This window comes from Syngnathus scovelli, unplaced genomic scaffold, assembly GCF_024217435.2.
Source record: "Syngnathus scovelli strain Florida unplaced genomic scaffold, RoL_Ssco_1.2 HiC_scaffold_30, whole genome shotgun sequence".
Lineage (NCBI taxonomy): Eukaryota > Metazoa > Chordata > Actinopteri > Syngnathiformes > Syngnathidae > Syngnathus > Syngnathus scovelli.
Genome location: NW_026061392.1, coordinates 1,217,954 through 1,228,414, shown reverse-complemented (window position 1 = coordinate 1,228,414; position 10,461 = coordinate 1,217,954). Strand labels below are relative to the sequence as shown.

The 10,461-nt window shown below is 44.0% G+C and overlaps 1 non-coding gene across 1 annotated transcript; it reads left to right on the top strand.

Moving 5' to 3' along the window:
* The first annotated feature begins 10,277 nt into the window (after nucleotides 1-10,277).
* Nucleotides 10,278-10,350, top strand: trnah-gug (transfer RNA histidin (anticodon GUG)). The gene has a single exon. It is a non-coding gene; the product is annotated as a tRNA-His (tRNA).
* Nucleotides 10,351-10,461: the final 111 nt, after the last annotated feature.

Genomic DNA, 10,461 nt, shown 5'->3' with positions numbered 1-10,461 from the left:
TTGCCAATGCTGAAGGATTGCCTGAATATTTGATTTGCAATGAGAAGTTGTCAAATATGACAAAAAGAGCAATTTGGAGTGACATTTTCAGCTAAAGCATGCTAAATTTGCTTCTGATCACCCAGTTGGAACTGAGAGGAAAGGTGCAATTTGAGGAACGAAAAAACTGTTTCAAGAAGAGGATTGCATCTCCAAACTCTACTACTGCTGCAAGTTTTGTTGCAGCCCGGTAGATAATAAAGCGCGGAATGTCATGCGGTCACGTTTATTTTCCGGATTTCTGTCTTGTCGGTGTCGTAACTTCACTTCCTGTTTTATTTTGTCATCCCTTCAGTTTCAGTTCGTGGTCCCTTCCTCTGTTTCTGTTGTCTTGTATTCCCTGATCCCAATTGTGTGCACCTGTGTGGTTGACGCTAATTGTCAGCACCTGTGTCCCAGCCCTTTTGTGTGTATTTAGTCCGTGTCTTCCCCTTGTCTTGTGCCAGTGTGTCTTGCCTCGTCCCGACCACCAGCGATTCCTTGCCGTCCTAAGTCCTAGTAAGATTCCTCTTTTCTGTCTCGCCACAGAGCGACGCTTTTTGTTAGTGCCTTGTTCTCCCTAGCTCTTTTTGTCTCGCCCGAGTGCAACGCCTACACTGCCATCATCCAGTCTGTCCTCTGCACCTCCATCACTGTCTGGTTTGGATCGGCCTACAAACAAGACAAGCACAGACTGCAACGGACAATAAGGACTGCAGAAAAGATAATTGGAATCAACCTCCCATCTATCCGAGACTTGTACCTGTCCAGGACCAGGAAACGTGCAAGTAACATCTCAACAGACCCTTCGCACCCAGGTTGCAGCCTGTTTGAACTACTCCCCTCCGGATGCCGTTATAGAGCTCTGTACACTAAAACCAGCAGACACAGAGACAGCTTCTTCCCCCAGGCTGTCGCTCTGATGAACTCACACCACTCTTAGAGTCTCAGAGTCATTACTGTGCAATAACATCCCGCTTTCCACACCTTTTTGTCTACACTGTTTGTACTATGTGTCCTCTCTGCATCCATTGCAGCCTGGTCATCCTAGAAGAGGGACCCTCCCATCTGTGGTCTCTTCTCAAGGTTTCTCATTTCCCCTAGCTGGAGTTTTGAGTTTTTCCTTGCCCTCTTGGGAGTTTAAGATCAGTTTAGGATCAGGGGATGTTTGAGAATATCTTTCATTTTTCACATGTCCTGAGTGTTGTTGTTAGTCACCTAAATGTTGAACAGAGGCTGTGATTTACCGAAGTCAAATTCCTTGTTTGGCACGCTCAAACATGGCGAATAAAAAACTCTTGAATCTTGAATCTTGAAGAAGAAATTGATACCACTAAAAGGCCAAACACGGGGGGAGGACATCTGCGAGGCTGTGCTGCAGTGTTTAAATGACAGCGATACACACTGGCCATCTGATTTCAGACCCTACAGACGGCACACCAAGTTTGAGAGGGTCGCAAAAGTTTGTGACCTTACGACAGAAAGCATTGGATCGAAATTTGTTTGCATTCCATTGCATAGTGCACCAAGAGGCGCTGTGTGCGTAAACATTCCCACCAGATTGTATGGAGGTAATGAACCTTGTCATCCAAATTGTGAAGAAAACAATCGCAAAAGCATTAAACCACCACCAGTTCCGTGAATTGCTAGATGAAGTTGAGAGCGAATATGACGATCTCCTGCTGCTCAACAAAGTCTGCTGGGTATCCAGAGGCAACGTCTTGCGTCGCTTTGTTGCTTTGTATTTGTAGCCTACTTAATTATTTTAATAGTAGGCATACAGGTCATGTATTGACAGTCTATATTGCCTTATAAAAAGGTTTTAGATTTTTGCCGCTCTAGACAGGTATGTTTTTTTTTGGGGGGGTGGGTCAACATGGCTTTTTGAACATTTTGGGTTGCCGACCACTGGCCTAACACGTGAACGATCCCCAGTTTGAGACTGGGTGGAAAAAGCTTCTTCTACTATTTCTTGTCATTGTTGGTTCCTATGCAAAGTCCATGACACATTAAAACGATTTTGCGCTGCAATTATGTTGTGGTACCTGATTTGAGACTGGGTGAAAATTGGCTTCTTTCACTAATTCAGATGGAACCATGCTGAGTCTGATACATTCCATTTGGTAGTTCTTAGCCGTGTCTAAATTCAAAGTCAAAAGTCAAAGTCTGCTTTATTGTCAATTTCTTCACATGTCAAGACACACAAAGAGATCGAAATTACGTTCCCACTATCCCACGGTGACAAGACATAGTACACAATATACATACAAGTAAACAATGAATAAATAAGAGTGATGATGCCATGCTGTCATGTGTCGTCCTGGTCACTTCCTGTTTTATTGTGTAATTTTCCTCTCGTTCCAGTCGGTGTGTCCTTCCCCTGTGCGTCCGGTCACGTGACTCCCTGATTCCAAGTGTGTGCACCTGCGCCAATGACCAACTGTCTTCACTTGTGTTCCCCTCCTGTGTCCATATAACCCGCGCCTTTCCCTGTGTCCAGTGCCAGTGCGTCTTGCCTTGCTCAGAACACTAGCGATCACGAAACCCTCGAGTTCCACGTAGAAGCCTTCTTTGAACGACTTTGATCACCTATGTTAACTTGGTTACATAGTTATCTTTGTTATAGTCTTTCCCTCGGTTCGAGGCGCTTTGATTTCCCCTTTTTCTCTCTCGGTTCGAGGCGCCTTAGTTTCCCCCTTTTTTCCCTCATATTGAGGCGCTTTTTGTTACTACTGCCATTGGAGAAAATAAACACATCTTTGGACTTTGGAAACTCTGCATTCGAGTCCTCTCCCTGCTCCGCGCCTGACAGATGAATAAATAATAAATAAGCAAATAATATAATAAATACGAGGAGCAAAATTGGAGCAAGTGTGCATACAGCAGACAGTCAGAATATAGCGCGAAAATACAGGACGCTACGCAGAAGGGGGGAGAGAGTTCAGGATCCTAACGGCCTGAAGTATGAAGCTGTTGGCGAGTCTGGTGGTGCGGGAGCGCAGGCTCCTGTACCTCTTCCCAGAGGGCAGAAGGTCAAACAAAGAGTGAGCCGGGTGACTCACATCTCTGGCAATCGAGGTTGCCTTGCGGGTGAGATGGGAGGTGTAAATGTCCTTCAGGGAGGGGAATGAAGCACCATTAATCTTACCAGCCGTGTTCACTATGCGCTGCAGGGCCTTCATGTTGTATTCAGTGTAGCTACCACCCGAAACATCACGTGTCACACAAATGCAGCCTGTAAATGATGCGCATGTGACATTGGCCTGTCGAAAATGGCAGAGAACGGGAGACAGCTGTGTTTCAAAGTAGGCCTCATTCGATAGTTGAATCCGAGACCTCTCCTACCCTAAGCGAGAATCATGCCCCTCGACCAACGAGCCCTGTATCAAATTAGCTGACGCCGTTACATTCCGATTGGTAGCGAATATGACATTGACCTGAGGACTGCATTTCGGTGATTAACGAATTTTGATAAATATCATGGCGTGGGTTTTCTCCGGGCACTCCGGTTTCCTCCCACATTCCAAAAACATGCTTGGTAGGCCGATTGAAGACTCCAAATTGTCCCTAGGTGTGAGTGTGAGTGCGATTGGTTGTCTGTCTCTGTGTGCCCTGCGATTGGCTGGCAACCAGTTCAGGGTGTCCCCCGCCTACTGCCTGATGACGGCTGGGATAGGCTCCAGCACGCCCGCGACCCCCGTGGGGACTAAGCGGTTCAGAAAATGGATGGATGGATCATGGCCAGTTTGCGCGTATTCTTTCAGGGTCATAATTGTATGTCTACCGCTGCCTCGTGGCAGCCAGGCCTAAAAAAAGATGAAATAAAGTGGATATTAAAACATAGGTGGACGTAATGTCTGGAAGCTTGTGTTTAACAGAAGACTGTTTGGCAACAATGAACAATGGACAAATTCAGCAAGGTAATTTAATTAGGCCGTGACCCAGATTTGTTCCGGGGATGCTGCGGCCACAACGCTACACGATCATGCAATAGCATACAATGAGTTTAGGGTCTTTTTTTAGGATCTGCAGCCAGGACACCCAGGCATACAATGAAAGAATGTTGATGTTAAAATGTTGGTGGAACTATCAGACTTCCAAAGACTTGAGATGAGACAACATTGGAAAAACTTGACAGTGTCCTTAAGTCACTTCACTGCATAAGTTTCAAGTGCACATAGCTAATGTTGACCAAAATGTGCCATATAAGGTAGCGAGGAATTGAAACTAGAATCTTCTGTTCCGTAGTCAGATGCATTATCCATTGTGTCCATTGCCCAGGAATAGGTTGTACCTTCCAAGCTTGTGTGTAATACTTTTGCAAACATGATTCAACCGGAGTTGCTGGGGCCGCAACGCAGAGTACTTATCACTATACGATCATGGCTTATATGTGGAAGCATAAAATGAGTTCAAAACCTTTAGGATCTTCAACCAGGACACCTAGGCAGACCATGAAAGAATGTTGATGTCAAAATGTTGGTGGAATTATCCAACTGCGCAGATCCGATAATTCCAAAGATTTGGGGTGAGACAACATTGAAAAAACGTTTTTCTTTGTTGACAGTGTCACTTCTTTTGTGGCTTACCTCTTCATCATTTCACATCTAAAGTATCGTATCATATTACCTTGCGGGTTATACCACACCGTACATACCATATCATGTCATGTCGCCCATACAACTCATGCATGAGATGCAGTGGCTGAGATATTCAGGCGATGTGTTGCTACCCGATTGTGGTCTCCACTCATCATTTCATATCACATCCTCGCCGGATTTTCAATATCTTCACATCGAAAGTATCTTGGCACAACGTACATAATGTGATGTGTCAACACAAATTGTCCAAGAAGAGGCGGCCGAGAGTTTAAGGTGATGGATTGATAATCCGCTGTGCTCTGCACGCATGGATTCCCATCCTCGTCGAAGGGTGGTTTTGAATCTGGAATCTGGCTTGTATTTGACTCTACATAGTAATATTTATATGCTCTTTGGCGGCTTGGTGGTACACTGGTTAGCACGTCCACTTCACAGTTAGGAAAGTGCGGGTTCGATTCCACCAACAGCTGTTGCATGTTGTTGATGATGTCTGTTGCTGGGTCAGGAAAACTAAGATGTGGAGTAACGGTTTGTTCTTTATTGGCAAGATCTTGGAATTGTTTAATGGCGGTCAATGCACACGGCACTTCAGCAGATGTAACAACATCCCCCATCTCCAGGTCAAGCTATTATACTGTCCGGAAAAGGCGGGAAAGCGTCACCTGACTATTTTGTATCTATGTTTATGAGAGTCACTGTCCTGTGTGTGTGTGTGTGTGTGTGTGTGTGTGTGTGTGTGTGTGTGTGTGTGTGTGTGTGTGTGTGTGTGTGTGTGTGTGTGTGTGTGTGTGTGTGTGCGCGCGTGTGTGTAAGTGTGAGTACGTGTGTGTGTGTCTATTCCATGGTGTAATGGTTAGCACTCTGGACTCTGAATCCAGTGATCCGAGTTTTAAGTTTCAGTGGTACCTCAAATAATTGGTCAAATAGTATTTGATAAAGTAATCACATGTTCTCCGAGTTACAATGTCAACTGGTGGAACTTACTTTAGATCTTGGATGGTTCGAAAGCTAATGCTCTTCTAGATTACCGTATAATGTTGGCATGGTGTGATTGTGAGCACTCTGAATCTAGCAATACAAGCTCAGGTCTTGGTGGAACTTACAATTTGTAGTCATTTGTCTGGAACAAAAATTTGGAAATTCCAATCCAGTACATTGTGTACAGCACTATGAGTGTGTAATCACTGCTTCCACTAATTTTGTCAGTTTAGTAAAATGAGCGCCTTAGAGAGTGCATTGTGCTTAGAAAAATGATGCCCCTCCTTCTGTCACTGCCAGGGTTCCATAGTGTAATGGTAAGTACTCTGGACACTGAATCCAGCATTCTGAGTTCAAGTCTTGGTGGGACCTCAAATATATTGTCATATAGCTGGGTAGAAATTGTGAAATGGTTGCTTGTGTGCTGCCCCATGAAAGCCTATGCTTCTATACACCTGAGGGTTCCTTGAACACTCAACTCTGAAACCAGTGATCCCAGCTCAAGTCTCGGTTGGACCTCAACCCTTTGGTCATATACGGTCATATGCAAAAGTTTCATTCGTATGCAAAATCAATTTCAAGATTTTCCTTTATAAATCATTGGCTGTTCAGATCAGCAATATCAGTTAAATATATCATATAACGGACAGAGACAAAGATATTTGAAAAGTGAAATGAAGTTCATGGGAGTTACAGATTTGTCAAGAAGAATGGTCCAATATACCTTCAACCAGAATCCACACTCACATTAGAAGCAGCTATAGAAGCTTTAGGAAGTATCTAGAGCAGTGTTTCTTAACCTTGTTGGCGGTACCAAACCCCAGCAGTTTCATATGCGCATTCACCAAACCCCTCTTTAGTGATTTTTTTTTTTTTTTTCAAGACAGAGATGTTTTTACTGGTGCACAAAATGAGCCGTGCATAAACATCACCTTGTTCAAAGAATAAAACAAACACAATGCATGAATTCACAACAAATGACATACCAGCAAATCAGTGTGACTTCTGCTTTTGCCTTTGCGAGACCAGTTCAGATATGTGGATATATAAATCAAGTGTGTTCGGACCTCTGCAGTGGAGGCTCTGTCGAACCCCTGAAAACCACTCACCGAACCCCCAGGGTTTGACCGAACCCAGGTTAAGAACCACTGGTCTAGAGGCTGTTATTTCTGCAAAAGGAGGATCTACTAAATTTATGTACCTGCCTACCTTTGTTGAAATAATGATTGCACACTGTCTGCAAATCCAATAAACTTCTTTTCACTTCTCAAATATCACTGTCGCCATCCACCGTGTATGGATTCGGGCTAGCCCCCAAGATTAAATTGGGCTAGTTGATCAACAGCAATGTTTTAACGAAGGGTTCGTCTGGGAGTTGAACCCAGGACCTCCCACACCCAAAGCGAGAATCATACCCTTAGACCAACGAACAAGAATGAGGGCTTGCGGACCATGTTACATTCCGTGTAACGTTGGCCTGTCAAACGCTCCACATAATGATAGACAACAGTGTTTGCAAGAGGAGCTTGTCCGGGAGCTAAACCAAGGCAATCATGCACCCAAAGCAAGAATCATGCAAGAATCATTCCCCTGTACCAATGAGCCCCATAGTCGACCAGCTGACCCCGTTACATTCCGATTGGTAGCCCATGTGACATGGACCTGAAGACTGAATGTCAGTGATTAATGGAATAAATGGAATCTGGTTGGCCTAATGCTCCTAATTCCCTAACTTCAAGCCCTAACGCTAACTCTAAAACCCTAATAATAACCAAACCCTAATAATTAACCCCTAACCTGCTAACTCGCTAACGGTAACCCCCTCACATTTAACCCTAACCTTCAATGCTCCCCCTAAAGGTAGTGCCCTCTAAACTTGAAGGCAGGCATATATGAACCAGACCAGCAGATTGTCCCATTTCAGTACTGTTTTAGAAACCTTTACAGATGGTTAAAATCCACATAATAGGTATATGCGCATGTGTTCCGTGAGCGTTCTCCTTTCTGTCCCCTCCCTTTCCTTTCTTCCGCCAAGCAGTGCATCTTGCCCCAACACAGGGCATGTTCCTCGTTAGTATCGTGAATAGTATCTCTGCTTGTTGCGTGAAAGACCGGGGTTCGCTTTTCAACCCAAGTGCGTTAACCTATGTTTGCAGCAGAGTTATTATATAGCTGCATTGGTTGTGCGTGCGTCTGAACTTGAGTGACCTGTAAATTTTTCAAATTGAACTGAAACTTTCATCTGTAGCCACCTTCTACTAAATCAGTGGTCTCCAACCTCTTTTGTGCCACGGACCGGTTACGTGTCAGAAATATTTTCGTGGACCGGCCTTTATATAAATAAATAACACATTTATACACCGTATGTTTCGGACTATAAGTCGAGTTTTTTTTTCATACTTTGGGTGGGGGGGCGACTTTTACTCAGGAGCGACTTATATGTGAATTTTTTAAAGTTAAAGTCCCAATGATCATCGTCACACACACATCTGGGTGTGGTGAAATTTGTCCTCTGCATTTAACCCATCCCCATGTGATTTTAATCCATCCCCTGGGGGAGAGGGGAGCAGTGAGCAGCAGCGGTGCCGCGCTCGGGAATCATTTGGTGATCTAACCCCCCAATTCCAACCCTTAATGCTGAGTGCCAAGCAGGGAGGCAATGGGTCCCATTTTTATAGTCTTTGGTATGACCCGGCCGGGGTTTGAACCCACAACCTTCCAGTCTCAGGGCGGACACTCTACTACTAGGCCACTGAGCTAGTTTTTCACAAATTTTTACTTTATCATTAACACTTTACCTATTTACTAGTATAGTTGATCACTTCACATGTTATTTTCACTTTTTAACCGCATGAGGGGGCACTATGGCTGTGGAATAATTGGAGCCTCACTGACAATGAGTTCCATTTACTGACTTCCGAAGTCGGGAGATTTAGTGATTTGGAGTTATACAGATTATTCGATAAACTTGTTATTTATTTTATAGTTATTTGATATGTAGTTTATTTAGAGTAGCAACGTGTATGTTGTTAGACTTCAGTAGTTTCCGATTTTTTAGGGAGGCCGTGAAGGCAGCAGGGCGTGGGGGGGGCGGAAAGAGCGATCCTGGGCGCTTGCGTGTGTTGGCTCACATGTTGAGCTCTTGATTTGTGAAATAAAGAGCCGGCCTGTTACCAAACCCACGTCTTGCCTGGTACTTCTGTAACGCTACGATATAGTTATATATGTAGATCTGTGGAATAATTGGAGCCGCCAACTGAAAATGAGGCTGACATCAGCGCCGCACGTAGGTCCGGAATCGACAGCTGTTTATTTTGGGGTTTTTTTTACACATAGGATGAATATTCCGGTGGATTTAATGATTTGGAGTGACACGGATGGTTTGTTAAAATTGATGTTTATATTACATTTATTTGATATATCTAGTCTGACGTCCGTGGCACACGTATTCTTTCCGGCGTCAATTTTTTTTTCTTTTGTTTTTTTCTCAAGTGACACGGAAGACGAAGATTCTGATGGATTTATTGATTTGGAGTGACATGCATGGTTCGATAAAATAGTTGTTTATATTTTTGTTATTTCATACATAGTTTATATATTGTTATATGGGCCTGTAGCAAAATTTGAACTGCAACGCGCCGCTGACATCGGACTTGTTGACTTGACTTAAATCACTGACATTCAGTCTTCAGGTCCATGTCACATGGGCTACCAATCGGAATATAATGGGGTCAGCTGGTCTAGTATGGGGCTCATTGGTGCAGGGGAATGATTCTTGCCTAGGGTTCTTTGATTACCCGGGTAAAACTCCCGGACGGGCTCTTCTTTGAAACACTGTTGTCTATCGTTGTGTGGAGTGTTTGACAGGCCAATGTTACACAGAATGTAACATGGTCTGCAAGCTTTCTTTGAGGCTCGTTGGTCTAGGGCATGGGTGTCAAACTCATTTTTGTCGCGGGCCACATTGTAGTCAAAGTTTCCCTCGACGGGCCATTATGACTGTCAACCCAAATAAATAAACGCCTCATATTATATACAGTATAAGCTACAAAACAAACTGACAAATAATTGCTTTTTCAAATCAGACTCGTGGAAACTTTTCACATATTTCAAAAATAATTTTAAGAAGATTCTTAAAAGTTCCGACAATTTGCAATGTTAGTATGACATAGATTTAATGCACAATTTGTCGTTGCGGGCCACAGAAAATGATACGGTGGGCCATAACTGGCCCCCGGGCCTCGAGTTTGACACCAGTGGTCTAGGGGTATGAATCTTGCTTTGGGTGTGAGAGGTCTGGGGTTTAACTCCCAGATGATCCCTTCGTTAAAACATTGCTGTTGATCAACTAGCCCCATTTCATCTGAGGTGCATGTCACATGGGCTGTCAATTGAAACGAAACGGGTTGTGTTCATTTACCTTGGGTCTCTTGAATCTGTTGTTTCGATTCTCATCACTTGAATCTGCCGTCATGTGTCATCCATTGCGCCACTCACCCTACAAGACTGTATCGACTGTAAACTTGTGTGGAAAACTGTCATTGTCCAAAGGAAGGCTGTTTAGCAACAGTGACCAGCAGACAAATTCAACAAGGTCATTTGATTATACCATAACCCGGATTCGAATCGAACATTAACCACTACACGATCATGGCCTGTATGCAGTAGCGTTAATAAGATGCACATGATGGTATAGTGGTTAGTACTCTGCGTTGTGGCCGCAGCAACCCCGGTTCAAATCCGGGTCATGGCACACTCCAATTACTGTGTGGAATTTGTCCCTTTCTTAATATTGCTAAACAGCCATCTTTTGGACAATGACGATTTTCCACACGTTTGCGGTCGATAGCCTTAACTTGTAGGG